This window comes from Dendrobates tinctorius, unplaced genomic scaffold (genome assembly GCF_039654945.1).
Source record: "Dendrobates tinctorius isolate UK_male_01 unplaced genomic scaffold, ASM3965494v1 ptg000019l, whole genome shotgun sequence".
In the NCBI taxonomy this organism is placed as follows: Eukaryota; Metazoa; Chordata; class Amphibia; order Anura; family Dendrobatidae; genus Dendrobates; species Dendrobates tinctorius.
This window is the reverse complement of record NW_027361687.1, coordinates 65,976,471-65,992,333: the sequence shown is the minus strand read 5'-3', so window position 1 is coordinate 65,992,333 and position 15,863 is coordinate 65,976,471.

The window sequence follows — 15,863 nt, the reverse complement described above, 5'->3', positions numbered from 1 at the left end:
GCCCCCCTATATGGTGTTACTAAGAGGTTGTTAGCCAGAAGCCCTGCATTCCCTGTGTGAACACTGCCACATGCGGATTATTTCTTCTGCACTGGTGTACCACACGGCCAATCCCTGATTGTAGGCTGGCTGTTTCATTTGGTATTTATGCACCTGTGCAGCTGCCATTTTACTTGGGTCCGCTGCACCCTGGATTAGTGCAGATGCATTTGGGCCTGTCTGGTTTGTATCTGAATTTTTTGGAGGATTTTTTCCTCTTTTTGAGGTTTTCATGTTAGAGTAGGGACTGACAAGTGTAAGGAACTTTGACGCAGTTTGTCAGCTTCCGTATTAAGGCCGTAATATCAACCAATACCTTACATATATTGATATGTTTTTTGTGCACTTTTTATATTTTTTCCAGGGTGCAGTTGGGCCCAAATGGTTCTGCAAACTTGTGGCCTCTGTTCACACGGGATGCATTCTAGTTGGCACTGGGCAGCCCCCCTATATGGTGTTACTAAGAGGCTGTGAACCAGAAGCCCTGCATTCTCTGTGTGAACACTGCCACATGCGGATTATTTTTTCTGCACTGGTGTACCACACGGCCAATCCCTGATTGTAGGCTGGCTGTTTCATTTGGTATTTATGCACTTGTGCAGCTGCCATTTTACTTGGGTCAGCTGCACCCTGGATTAGTGCAGATGCATTTGGGACTGTCTGGTTTGTAACTGAATTTTTTGGAGGATTTTTTTTCCTCTTTTTGAGGTTTTCTCAAAAGTCTTGAGCTCTCCATGTACATCAGAGGTTTGTTGGCAGATACCGCCAACATTCTCATGGATTTGGATGTTAGTGATCCCGTCACAAGTTCACTCTTATTATGGAATATGTGCGATGTTAGAATTTTTGGTTAATAGTTTTTTCACTATGGAGGTGATTGTTCTGAAAATGTCTTAAACTGTCCATATACACAAGAGCAATGTTAGCTGAACCTACCAATATTGGTGGAAATGACTATCTGAGGTGTGCTGCCTTCTCTTGAAATTTAACATTTCATATAATTTTATTCTCAAGAGAGGTATGCTATTTCCAAATATGTTTGCCTGCAGCTTGTTTCCTTCTTCCCATTGAAAGTACATGCACACTTGGCCAAATTTGCAAAGCATGTGTTAGGTTAGGCAGGTGTTGGAAGAGAGAGCTTTTGGACCAACAATCAATTCAAGGTGTATGGTCACTCACTCAATCTGTCTCCAATTATAATCCATTGGTTTTGCATTTGGGAATAACAATGATTCCATGGAATAGATTTTTTGCACTTTGTCCCTTTAATTTTCTCAAGAAATAAGCCATGACATTACAAAGTGCGTAAAGAGGATTTGTCACAAAGTGAAAACACAAAGGTTACTTACCAGTAGTCATTTTTTCCAGAACACATGACAGCACACATGAGACAGGGATCCGCCTAGCCATCACAGGAAACCTACTGAAATAAAAAGGCGGTACCTCTCCCCCGCTTCACTTGGGTTATAGAACATGAGAGGACCTTCGGTTTAATTTATACACATAACCAACACCACATTATAAAAGGGGGAATATAAGAGTGCTGTCATGGGTTCTGGAAAAAATGGCTACCGGTAAGTAACCTTGGTGTTTTCACTTCACCCATGACAGCACAACTGAGAGACTTCTGAGGCATTTAAACACCTTAGGGAGGGACTACCGCTTGCAGCACTCTTCCACCAAAGGTCAAGTTAGCAGAGGAGGACAGATTCAGTCTGTAGTGCTTAAAGAAAGTAGATTGTGAGGATCAGGTAGCAGCCTTACAGATCTGATCAATTGATGCTTTCGACTTTTCTGCTCAGGATGTTACCACAGCTCTGGTGGAGTGAACCTTGATATCTTCAGGAACTGGAGCACCACTGGTCACATAAGATAAACTAATGGTCTACCTGATCCATCAAGCAATGGTACCTTGGATACCCCATACCCTTTTCTGCTTCCCTCAAAGGCTACAAATAGGGACTGGGCTTTCTTCCACTGACTGGTCATGGACATATACTCCAACATTGACCTCTTTACATCTAAGGTATAGAATTTTTCCTTGCCTGGAAATTTAGGGTTGTTACAAAATGAGGGCAAAGTAATATCTTGGCTCCTATGGAATTTAAGAGCCACTTTAGGAAGATAGGCTTGGTCCGGCCTTAGAACAATTCTATCGTCATACAACTGTGTGTAGGGGGGGCATGTGGACAGGGCCGCTCACCCTGCGGGCTGAGGTCAGGGACACTAGTAAAATCGTCTTAAATGTGAGGAATTTTGCAGATAAATCCTGTAAGGGCTCAAATGGGTATTTATTTAGTGCTTCGAAAACTACAGTGGTTACAGAAAGTATTCAGACCCCTTTAAATTTTTCACTCTTTGTTTCATTGCAGCCATTTGGTAAATTAAAAAAAGTTATTTTTTTTTTTATTAATGTACACTCTGCATCCCATCTTGACTGAAAAAAAACAGAAATGTAGAAATTTTTGCAAATTTATTATAAAAGAAAAACTGATATCACATGGTCATAATTATTCAGACCCCTTGCTCAGACACTCATATTTAAGTCACATGCTGTCCATCTCCTTGTGATCCTCCTTGACATGGTTCTACTCCTTCATTGGAGTCCAGCTGTGTTTAATTAAACTCATAGGACTTGTTTTGTACAGGCACACACCTGTCTATATAAGACCTCACAGCTCACAGTGCATGTCAGACCAAATGAGAATCATGAGGTCAAAGGAACTAGCCAAGGAGCTTAGAGACAGAATTGTGGCAAGAGACAGATCTGGCCAAGGTTACAAAAGATTTTCTGCATTACTCAAGATGGCTATGAGCACAGTGGCCTTCATAATCCTTAAATGGAAGAAGTTTGGGACCACCAGAATTCTTCCTAGACCTAGCCGTCCAGCCAAACTGAGCAATCGTGGGAGAAGAGCCTTGGTGAGAGAGGTGAAGAAGAGCCCCAAGATCACTATGGCTGAGCTCCACAGATGCAGTAGGGAGATGGGAGAAAGTTCCACAAAGTCAACTATCACTGCAGCCCTCCACCAGTCAGGCCTTTATGGCAGAGTGGTCCGATGGAAGCCTCTCCTCAATGCTATACATATGAAAGCCTGCATAGAGTTTGCTAAAAAAAACACATGAAGGACTCCCAGACTATGAGAAATAAGATTCTCTGGTCTGATGAGATGAAGATAGAACTTTTTGGTGATAGTTCTAAGCGGTAATGTGTGGAGAAAACCAGGCACAGCTCATCACCTGCCCAAAACAATCCCACACAGTGAAACATGGTAGTGGCAGCATCATGCTATGTGGGTGTTTTTTAGCTGCAGGGACAGGACGACTGATTGCAATTGAAGGAAACATGAATGTGTCCAAGTACAGATATATTCTGGATGAAAACCTCTTCCAGAATGCTCTGGACCTCAGACTTGGCTGAAGGTTCACCTTCCAACAAGACAATGACCCTAACCACACAGCTAAAATAACAAAGGAGTGGCTTCAGAACAACTCTGTGACCATTCTTGACTGGTCCAGAGAGAACCCTGACCTAAACCCAACTGAGCATCTCTGGAGAGAACTGAAAATGGCTGTCCATCAACGTTCACCATCCAACCTGACGGAACTGGAGAGGATCTGCAAGGAAGAATGTCAAAGGATCCCCAAATCCAGGTGTGAAAAACTTGTTGCATCATTCCCAAGAAGACTCATGGCTATACTAGCTCAAAAGGGTGCTTCTACTCAATACTGAGCTAAAGGTCTGAATACTTATGACCATGTGATATTTCAGTTTTTCTTTTTAAATCAATTTGCCAAAATTTCTACATTTCTGTTTTTTTCAGTCAAGATGGGGTGCAGAGTGTACATTAATGAGAATAAAATGAACTTTTTTGAATTTACCAAATGGCTGCAATGAAACAAAGAGTGAAAAATTTAAAGGGGTCTGAATACTTTCCGTACCTACTGTAGGTTCAGGTCCCATGGTGGAATTTTCGGGACTATAACCGGTCTAGACCTACTACAGGATTTTATAAACTGAGACATCCATTTATTTCCTGCTAGGTTTCAATTATACAAGGCACCGAGGGCCCATACCTGTACCTTGAGAGTGTTAGTTTCAAACCCTAGTTCCATTCTCGATTGCAGAAACTCCAGAATGAACCCCGCCAGGGCCTCATCCCTTAAGGACTGCCTTGAAAACTCCAGAAATTTCTTCCATGTCCTACCATAGATACTTAATGTAATTGGTTTCCTACTCTTCAACAGGGTGGAGACTAGCCCTGTTGAAAACCCATGCCAACTACGTAATGCCCTCTCAAATTCCATGCTGCTAGATGGAAGCCCTTCACTTGAAAGTGGCATACTGGCACCCTCGCCTGATCCTCCTCACGACTGTTGGGATCATCGCTATTGGAGGGAATGCAGAGGCAATCCTGAACCTCCAGGAAATCTGAAGAGCATCCACTGCTAATGGTTTCTCCCTTGGGTTTAATGAACAAAAGTGCTTTACTTTTCTGTTGGGTAAGCTGTCAAATAGATCTATCTTTGGCCGCCCCCATGCCCGCACTATCTGATGGAAGATCTGGGAATTTAAAGACCATTCTACCTGTCTCAATTTCTTCCGACTCAGGAAGTCTGCCTTTGTATTTTCTATTCCCCTTACTTGAAGTGCCGTAAGGGACAATAGGTGTTGCTCTGCTAGATGGAGTAGAATGTCTGCTGCCATCATTAGGGTATGAGACCGTGTTCCCCCCTTGGTGGTTGATATAGGCCACGGTTTCTCGATCGTCCAACATGACCCGGACATGGTGACCCCCGAGGAAGGGGAGAAAGTGTCTCAAGGCCCTTTCCACAGCCCACAACTCTTTCAAGTTTGATCCCTGGTCCCTCTCTAGCGGAGACCAGATCCCCTGAACTGAGTGAGACCTTAAGTGTGCCCCCAATCCGGTATTGCTGCATCTGTCATGATAACATCCTCTACTGGTTTTTTCCACTTGACCCCTGACGACAAGCTTTCTCCGACTGTCCACCAAGACAGGGAATCCCTTATTGCTGAAGATAGATGTATGTTTCCTTCGAAATGTCCTTCTAATGACCTCTGTGTAGACACGACCTCACACTGTAGCTGCCTTGGGTGAAATTGAGCCCATCTTACTGCCGGGATACAAGATGTTATGGATTCTAGCAAGGACATTGCCTTTCTATGACGACTCCTGGAGTGGACCCTCTGGGTCGTGACACCAACCCTCCCAGTGCGAGCTGACCTAGTGAAGACCACCCCCTATACAGGGAGTGTCAGGGGCAAGCCCCAGGGGGTGAGGCACCACGACTGCTGGCACCAGGCGGCCGGCTCACAGGAGACACGAGTGGGTGAGTGTGTCTGCAGGAACGTGTAAAGTGTGGACACGGGAACACGTGGTATAGAGAGACTTCGTTCGTCCGGGTGTGAGTGAAGAAGGATGCGTGCAAGGAGCACGTCAGAGCACTGAGTCAGGCAGCAGGTGTGCCAGGAGGTGTAACAGAGTACAGGAGCAGGGTGTGTGCCAGAGGGCACAACTGAGCATAAGACAGAGCGCAGGATTGGTACGTGTGCCAGGAGGCACAACAGAGTAAGAGACTGAGTACAGGATCAGAGCATGTGCCAGGAGGCACAACTGAGTATGAGACAAAGCACAGGGTCCGAGTGTGTGCCAGGAGGCACAACTGAGTATAAGACAGAGCACGGAATCAGAGTGTGTGCCAGGAGGCACAACTGAGTATAAGACAGAGCACAGAATCAGAGTGTGTGCCAGGAAGCACAACTGAGGATGAGACAGAGTACAGGGTAAGAGCGTGTGCCAGGAGGCACAACCGAGTATGAGACAGAGTACAGGGTCAGAGCATGTGCCAGGAGGCACAACCGAGTACGAGACAGAGCACAGGGTCAGAGCGTGTGCCAGGAGGCACAACCAAGTACAAAGCAGAGTGCAGATTCAGAGCGTGTACCAAGAGGCACAACAGAGTGCAAGGCAGGGGACCTGAATACAGCGCACAGCCAGGCATGGACACGGCAGACCAAGCCAGGAAGCACAACAATAATCAGGCACCTCCCCTAGGAGGAGGTCGTCTGATATAGCACATGACTACTACTGGTTCCGGGTCAGGACCTAGCCAGAAAGCACATGACTACAGGTTCCGGGTCAGATCCTCCATTACCATAGAGAGGACCGAGCCCTATACAGCACTGACAGGAGCGCGCAAGCGCAAACGTGACATGTAGGAGAAGACCCGGGGACGAGAGCTGCGCGTGCGCACCCGACGGGACCCCCGGAGTGACCGCGGCTCCGGAAGAGATGACGTCGGGACCGAGGTCCCGCCCCCAGGTGAGCGCGGCGTGACACTTTCTTAAGGTACCGTTACACTAAGTGACGCACCAGAGATCCCGACAACGATACGACCTGGTAAGGATCGCTGGTACGTCGCTAAATGGTTGCTAGTAAGCTGTCAAACAGACAGATCTACTCAATGATGCAGCAACGACTCGGCGATCCGTATAATGACCTTGGCTGTCGTTGGGACCTTGTCACACAGCAGCTTTTCTGACGACTCACGCCTTCGTCCCTGAGTTCTGCGTCGCCAAGAAGGTCGCTCGTCGGCGTCAAACACAAAAATGCAAACTGACCAGTGGGACATCAGCGATCAAAAAATGGCCCAGGAAATTTGAGCACGATCAGCGAGCTTACAGCGGGGGCCCGGTCGCCACTATGTGTCACACGCAGCGACATCGCTGGCAAGGTCGATGTTGCATCACAAAATCTGTGACGTTTCAGCGATCTCGCTAATAATCTCGCTATGTGAGACAGGGCCTTTAGGGTCATACTTGGCTGATCTATTGCTGACAGAGCCAGGGCCATTATTTTGGCTATTTTGTCCTCTGGAAGGAGACAGATCTGGTGCTTGTAGTCCAAAACCAGGCCCAGGAAGGACTGATTTAATCTCGATTTGAGGGTTTTTACCATCTAGCCCAGCAAGGACCACCATTACCTCTCTCAACTGCTCTGCACAGTGATCTTCCAACCTTCCGACTGTAAGAAAATCGACCAAGTAAGGATCTATAACGGTGTTTCGAGAATGAAGGTAGGCCATCACCTCCAATATTACTTTGGTGAATACTCTCGGAGCTATTGACAGTCTGAATGGAAGAGCTGTATATTGGAAATGCCTGACCTGTCCCTGGACATACAGAGCCACCCTCAGGAACTTTTGATGGTCCCAATGGATTGGGATGTGATAATATGTATCCTTCAAATCGAAGACCGACATGAAACAATTTTGGAATAACAGCTTTATAGCTGTGTTCACTGATTCCATCTTGAAGGTACAATTCACAATCCACCGGTTGAGCTTCCTCAGATTGATAATAGTTCTTAAGGAACCATCCGGCTTTTTTTTTCATCAAAAAGAGGGGTGTGAGATATGGGAAAATGATATCTAAATTATATAATTTTGATTTCTGATGGAATTCCCCATCTAGATACAGTTTGGCCAAAAAATATTTGTTTCATACCACTCAGCCCCATCCCTTGGCATTCATTCCCCAGGATAAATGATTTTCTTTAAATTAACTCTAGTTTGAAGCTCTCTCCAGGGTGGACATATATCCTGTGCCCAGCAATTAGCACAGGGGTGTGAGCTCTCATGCAGGACCAGCTAAACTGGATTCTTTTGTCTGACTCAAGCACATGGAGTCATCATGGTACCATAGGTCACAGCAAGGCTCTGAGGTATTGAATATGGAAAATTACCTAAAATAACAGAATGCAATATCACTGAGACTAGCCAAGCACATAATCGGAATTGGCATTCCTTTCCCCACACGCCGATACCATTTAGCCACTTCCAGAACCTTGCATTATGGAGTTATACAGCATAGCTATCAGGAGAAAATACAGTAGCCGTATTTGGTCTCCCTGCACAGATAAAATCCAGTGGCGGCTCCACCGACACATTTGGAGCTATGGGTGGAAAGTTATGGGCCATTCACGGTTCTGCCTGGGAAATCATACTCTCAGGAATGGGAGGAGGAAGGCAGCCTAGCCCAGGGGTGTGCAAAGAGTGTGGGAGGGAGCAGCCTAGGAGATAAGTGTCAGCTTCTCACTGTGAGCTTAGTTTTCTACTTGCAGGAGTATACATTAGCTGACGGGGCCAGGAAAACCACGTAATTAAGATTTGGACCTGTGATCCATCAGCACCTCCCTGTGGTCACAAGCTACATAACACGGTAATTGCAACCTATCTATACCCTACCCTTGTACTACACTCTGTTAGGAACGGCGGAACGCACTAAATAAAAATAATAATAAAGTGCTTTCGCCACTCGGGGTCCACTGTGCAGTAGGTGATATAACCGCTGCTAAGTGGAGGCCGGAACAATTTGGCAGAAAAGTGCACAGGGTTAAACTTCACCCAGGTGCGCAGAGCAATCTCAGTTAATTCACAGAGATGCCAAATAAGTACAAACACAAAAGACTGAGCCTGTTGAGGTCACAGTACTCAGTAAAAACGCACACACGGTATCAGGTCACAGGAGTAGCCCAAGATGGCGGCATTACGTCCGTCTAGACCTACCGTGTGCGGAGCATCGCAACTGCGGACGCCAAAGGGCTGCTACTGCAGCGCGGCGTGGACACTGCCGCTAAACGACAAGGCTAAGGCGCAAGCGCAATGTCGGACGCTAGCAGCTGTGTATGTTGCAGCAGAGGAGCGCTGGCCCTGAATCTAACTCAGTCCCTAACCACATACGTAATATCAGAGGGAAGGGGTTTTTTAATGAGTCATTCACCAGAATCATACATCCGTCCTCATACACACAGCAGCAAGTAAGTCTATACTAGCGCTTGGCGGAACAGCCATGCGTGCCTTTTATAGCAGCCGGGACCTTCCGCAAGCTTCCAGATCTCTGAGATGGACCAATGAGATCTGGAGCGGGACCTGAGCACATGACTCCCGATCTCCAATGGGAGATCATCTCATGAGCATGCTCAGAAGGAGGACAGAAGGACTTAGCCTCAGGAAAGATTTGCTGCAAGGCAATCTCCTCTGCAGTAGATAAACAGCAGGAGACTGCAGAATGTGAGGGTCTGGATCCCTGTGGAGTAAACGCAGAAATCCGATGCCTAACATTACCCCCCCTCCTAGGGCCCCCTCCTCCCTGAGCCTTCTGATCCACCAATTTGTGCTCATCAGAGATATAGGCCTCAGACTTGTCCGAAGGCAAGTCTGATGTCCCGGTAGGTGACAGGGAGACCTGGGACAAATAGAAGGCATCAGGGGCGGCAAGATCGCCAGGTTTGAGAAGGGACCCGTGGGAGACAACGGGAGCAGAAGTTAAAGTGGAATGCCACCGTGTGTCAGCAGGCGTCTCCACCCTTCGTTTAAGAAGGCTATTCCGAGCACAAAAGGCGCAGGCCCAAATTTATTTTTTAACATCCCGAGCCCTGTGCTGCCACCAGTAAGACCCTGCCAGGAGTTTTGTGGTCTGCATATAGCCACAGTGACTACCCCTCCTGGACGCGTGTGCCCACGCGAGAACCTTCGGCCGAAGGCGGGGAGGAACAAGGGTCTTTCCCGGCGGCACAGAATTTGGCCGTTGCAGGCCACTGTTGTTCTGAGAAACAGCGTGTTGACAAATATAACCGCAACTGGAGTCTTGTGCCAGACGCGCCTGGAGAATGGCGTGAGACACCTCCATGGGCTCTGGGGGTGGAACCTCTGGCTCGGGTAGTTCCAGAGGCTCAAAAAAATTGGGAGCCGAGGTAACCTTCCGTTTGGATTGAGCACGCTCCATACCGCGCTCCAAAAAACGGAGGTCAATGTGGGTGGAAATGGCAATCAGCTCTTCCAAACTTGCAGGAACCTCTCTGGTAGAGAGAGCATCTTTAACATGCTCCACCAAACCTCTCCAAAACACAGGGATGAGGGCTTTATCAGACCACTCCAGCTTGGAAGCCAGTGTCCGAAAACGGACGGCATACTGACTAACCGAGAGAGAACCCAGAGTCAAAGCAAGAAGCTAAAGAGAGGTGTTGTGCGTGACCCGTGGACCGAGGAAGACCTGCTTAATAGCTGTTAGAAACTGAGCAGCAGTCCGAACCTCTGAGTCACCACGCTCCCATAATGGCGTAGCCCACTCAAACACCTTGCCTGACAGAAGGGAAACAATAAACCCCACCTTGGCCTGCTCCGTAGGGAACCGCGCTGCCAGTAGGTCCTGCTGAATAGAGCACTGGCTGATGAAACCCCTACAGGAGGCGCCAATTTATCGGGCAACGGGAGGCGGGTAACTGTCGGCGCGAGGGAGGACGTAGACATACGGGAAACCGCGTCTGTGATTGCCTTTACAGCAGCTTCGGTGGATTGTGCAGCTGAGAGAGCCCTCTCAAGAGTGGCCAACCGGTCCTCAAGTTGCCGAATTCACTGTAACAGTTGCTGCTGTTCTGCCATCACTAGCCAGACCCTGGCGCTAGTATAATGTTAGGAATGGCGGAACGCACTAAATAAAAATAATAATAAAGTGCGCTCGCCGCTCGGGGTCCACCGTGCAGTAGGTGATATAACCTCTGCTAAATGGTGGCAGGAGCCATGGTGGCGGAAATGCGCACAGGGTTAAACTTCACCCAGGTGCGCAGAGCCATCTCAGTTAATTCACAGAGATGCCAAATAAGTACAAACACAAAAGACTGAGCCTGTTGAGGTCACAGTACTCAGTATAAATACACACACGGTATCAGGTCACAGGAGTAGCCAAAGATTGCGGCACTACGTCCATCTAAACCTATCGTGTGCGGAGCGTCGCAACTGCGGACGCAAAAAGGCTGCTACTGCAGCTCGGCGTGGACACTGTCGCTAAGCGACAAGGCTAAGGTGCAAGCGCAATGTCGGACGCTAGCAGCTGTGGATGTTGCAGCAGAGGAGCGCTGGCACTGATTCTAACTCAGTCCCTAACCACATACGTAATATCAGAGGGAAGGGGTTTTTTAATGAGTCATTCACCAGAATCATACATCCGTCCTCATACACACAGCAGCAAGTAATGTAAGTCAAGTAATGTAAGTCTATACTAGCGCATGGCGGAACAGCCATGCGCGCCTTTTATAGCAGCCGGGACCTTCCGCAAGCTTCCAGATCTCTGAGATGGACCAATGAGATCTGGAGCGGGACCTGAGCACATGACTCATGAGCATGCTCAGTAGGAGGACAGAAGGACTTAGCCTCAGGAGAGATTTGCTGCAAGGCAATCTCCTCTGCAATCTCCTCTGCAGTAGATAAACAGCAGGAGACTGCAGAATGTGAGGGTCTGGATCCCTGCAGAGTAAACGCAGAAATCCGACACCTAACACACTCCTGACTGTATACCTGTATATTGTTCTTGTAAATATATACCTGTATATTTCTAGTGCGCCTTTTCGGTGATTAAATCTAAAATTAATCTTGGGCTGCTCTTTTATCTCAGTGCACGAATCCCCACGTCCGCACGCTCTGTTGGTTATTATACGATACCCGGGCTGGTTTCTGACCTGACATAAGCTTGCTGTCGGACTGGGCTTATTTCGAAAGAGGAGCTGGTGGCAGCAAACCGTACTGTTTTAGTGAAGAACTTTTGCGGTGATAGTCGTGAGGTTTATATATATATCCCCAGCCTGGACTGGTGATATATATCCACCCTCACTTGGAGCGCCTCATTAACTCATACCTATAAGGGTTGGGATTAGGGTTAGGGGTGTGTTGGGGTTAGGGTTGGAGTTAGAATTGGGGGGGGGGTTTCCACTGTTTAGGCACATCAGGGGCCCTCCAAATGCGGCATGGTATCCGATCTCAATTCCAGCCAATTTTGCATTGAAAAGTCAAATGGTGCTCCTTCCCTTCCAAGCTCTGCCATGCACCCAAACAGTGTTTTACCCCCACATATAGGGTATCAGCCTACTCAGGACAAATTGCACAATAACTTTTGGGGTCCAATTTCTCCTGTTACCCTTGGTAAAATTAAACAAATTGGATCTGAAGTAAATTTCTTGTGAAAAAAAGTTAAATGTTCCATTTTTTTTAAAACATTCCAAAAATTCCTGTGAAGCACCTGATGGGTTAATAAACTTCTTGAATGTGGTTTTGAGCACCTTGAGGGGTGCAGTTTTTAGAATGGTGTCACTTTTGGGTATTTTCTATCATATAGACCCCTCAAAGTGACTCAAATGTGATGTGGTCACTAAAAAAAAAATGGTGTAGTAAAAATGAGAAATCGCTGGTCAACTTTTAACCCTTATAACTTCCTAACAAAAAGAACATTTGGCTCCAAAATTGTGCTGATGTAAAGTAGACATGTGGGAAATGTTATTTATTAACTATTTTGTGTGACATATTTCTCTGCTTTAAGGGCATGAAAATTCATAGTTGGAAAATTGCGACATTTTCAAAATTTTCACCATATTTGTTTTTTTCTTTTTCACAAATAAACTCGTCATATCAAAGAAATTTTACCAGTATCATGAAGTACAATATGTCACGAGAAAACAATGAATCAACCACAAAATCCCTGCTCAAAGTATAGCACAGGAAAAAAGGAGTAAAACTGGATATACGGATATACGTAACAAAATCAATTTTTATTGAATCACAAATAATGATAAAAATACAGTAAAATCAGAAAGATGCAGAATAAGAAAGGGAGGGACATAGGACTCTAAAAATTGTATAAGTTGCTGCCTGGTAAATGGTACAATGACAACCAAACAATTGATTGCAAAGAGGTCCAAAGAACCAAGCCAAAAATAATTGAATACTGTATGCTGTGGCCCAAAACTCAATTTCTCATCAACCTTTAATAAATAAATAGTATATACAGTAGATTGGATGTGGACCTACAAAACACACATTACTCATTTAGAAAAGACATAGGATAAATTCAAAATTACACTCCCAATACTGCACTTGGTAGCTCAAAATAATGTGTATAACCCAGTCATTGCAAAAATAAATAGACACTCAGCATGGCTCTAAATAAGAGCTTTAATATATATACATATATGCAGTGTTGTGCTGAACCTCTTGTGTCTGCAGAAAATAGCGCATAGTGGTATTATATACATTAAAAGTGGTGGTCAAAATGCCATTACCTGGATCCTAACAGCATAATAAGGGATGAAATAAGAGTCCCGTCCCTCCCCTCTGCTCCGAAGTGCACGTTTCGCCCTGATTCTTCGGGGGGGAGGGTCTGGGCAGAGGGTGTATGCTGTTTAAATGCGAGCCACAGCCAATAAGAACAGAGCTTTGCCAGTCATATGATAGCATACTCGCGGACATGGCTGATGCGCTGGCAGTGCGTCACTCCAACTAAGAAAACAAACCAGCGCGGTCTCGGTGGATTACCCACAGTCCACCAAGTCAGTCATATGGTGGGGATGTGTGGCACCAGCATATGAGACCGCTCTTGGTATGACTTGCGCGCGCACGAGCCCACGCATGCGCACAACATCACAGGTGGTGATAGCGTCAAGGCAAGAAATGGTAATAAATTATTTAAACAAACCAGGTATTGAATGTTATCAATATATGGGACACCAGCACATATATAGAGAGTCACTAAGTGCTTATAAATTATTTATAAAATTAATACTACAAATAATAAATGTATACATTTAAATAAGAAATATTACAAAATATATTTCTGCTAATCATGCAACAAAGTGACAATGTGCATATCAAGTGCATAAATATGCTATAAATATTACAAAAAATGAATATTATATAACAAATTATATAATAATAAATCAATAATAGTAATGTATAATAAATTGCTGGATATTTAAAATATATAGCAGATCCCAATTATATTTCTCATAATTAGTCAAAAAGAATTCCCCTCTACCCTCATGGGAAAATAAAAAAAAAAGGGGGGGGAATAAACAAATTCTGATAATAGCTCAGGAGAAAAAAGTCAAGCCAAAATTATACAGCTAAAAAACTGATGTTTATAAAAGTCCATTTCCAGGTAGAATGATATATATAGATGAATCTGTTGATTAAATCATTAAGTCAACAGATATCTCCAAAAGACTGTCAGAAATTAGACCATTCCTGACTCCGCTTGCCGAAGATAATTGATTTTTTCGCAAATATATAAGTCCAGATACAAAACACCAAGGATGAACCATTCTTCTCCTGATGCAATTCCGTCATCACTTTAGCCAGAAAGAAAGCCTTCATAGATATCCGCATCTCCCACAGAAATTCTTGGCTCACATCCAATATAGAAAAAAGAAGAGTTGAAGGTACCGTAAGTAAAATAATGGTTAAAAACAATTAAAATATTAAAAAATCACCCAATGCCTAAATAAGCCAACAGATAAATATTATGTGACTTTTAATAGATGTGCCTTGCAATTATGGTATTTCTTGAAATGTCTAGGTAAAGTTTTCACAGTACAGTGTGTCCGTAAAGTCATAGTGCACGTATGACCAGTCACTGGAAAGCAACAAAAAACGACAGAAATGGAAAATCTGCTCCAAATAAAAGAAAAACTCTCCCAGTTTCATACCTATTCAGTGCAGTTAAATTGGGACTCCATTTGTTTCCCTACACACATCCAATCTTGTGGTTGCATGATGTCACAGACCTGGCAGTGTATTAATCAGAGTTCAGTTTATCAGGAGTTAATCTGACTGGGGGATCAGCAACAGCTTTACCCCTTTCTGCCATTGGACGTACTATCCCGTCCATGTGACCTGGGACTTAATTCCCATGGACGGGATAGTATGTCATGGAATTTAATGCGACATCGCGACTTAATTCGCGGTGATCGCATTAAAATTCTGACGCCATCTTACCTTATGTCGCCGCCCTCCCTTCCTCCAAATGGAAACAGCCAATCACAGCACTTCTCATTGTTTCAGCCAATCGGAGCGGCTGAAACAGGTCCTGATGTACTCGATCTTAGGCCTGGTACCTGGCAACGCCAGGCACCGACAAAAACCCCCCCAGATTGGCGCGATCGCCGATCGCATCGATCGCGCCAATCGCAGGGCACAGCGGCGGTATAGCGCCACTATGCCCTGCCAGTACCGGTCCGGTGCTGTATTAGCACCGATCGTAGGCCGAAGCCTGGTACAGGCCCAGCAGGGCCTGTAGGAGCTCATTGGCACGAGTGATGTCATCGTCGATCGCGACAATCACAGGGCACAGCTGCGGTCATGCTGTGACCGCTCTGTGCCCTGCTGGTGACCTGGCCATGACCTGACTTGGAATCGGAGCTGTGAGCTCCGATCCTAGGTGGTTGCCGCGGTCACCAGGCAGAGGAGGGATTGGTGGGATCGATGTAATCATTCGATCCCACCAATGACAGGTCACAGCAGCGATGTGACTGCTCTGTGACCTGTCCCTGACCTGCCTGTGACCTGTAAGACAGCTCTGCAGGGGTCCTCACACTAGCTGAGGATTCCCCAGAGAGCAGTCATATGTCTGGATCTCCTGGTGTGCTGGGTATTGTGGTGCCACTGCAGCCTGTAGCACCACAATCCCTGCTGAAGAAAGAAGAAAGAGAAACCCTACAACTGTAAGTGTTGCCTGATCCCCGATCCCTGCCCAATCTAGCTTCATCCCCCAATCTATCTTCACCTCCCAATCTATCGTCATCCCCCCAATCCTCCCATCCCCCCTTCCCCCTCTCTTTACCCCCCTCCACCCCCCTTTGTGCCGCCTCCGTGTGCACATTTAGCAGCCGCCGAGCGTTGATTGGTGACGCAGTTCACCGATCAACCCTCGTGCTTGCTTTTTTTTCCTCAACCCCCTTTGCACCAACTCCGTATTCGCA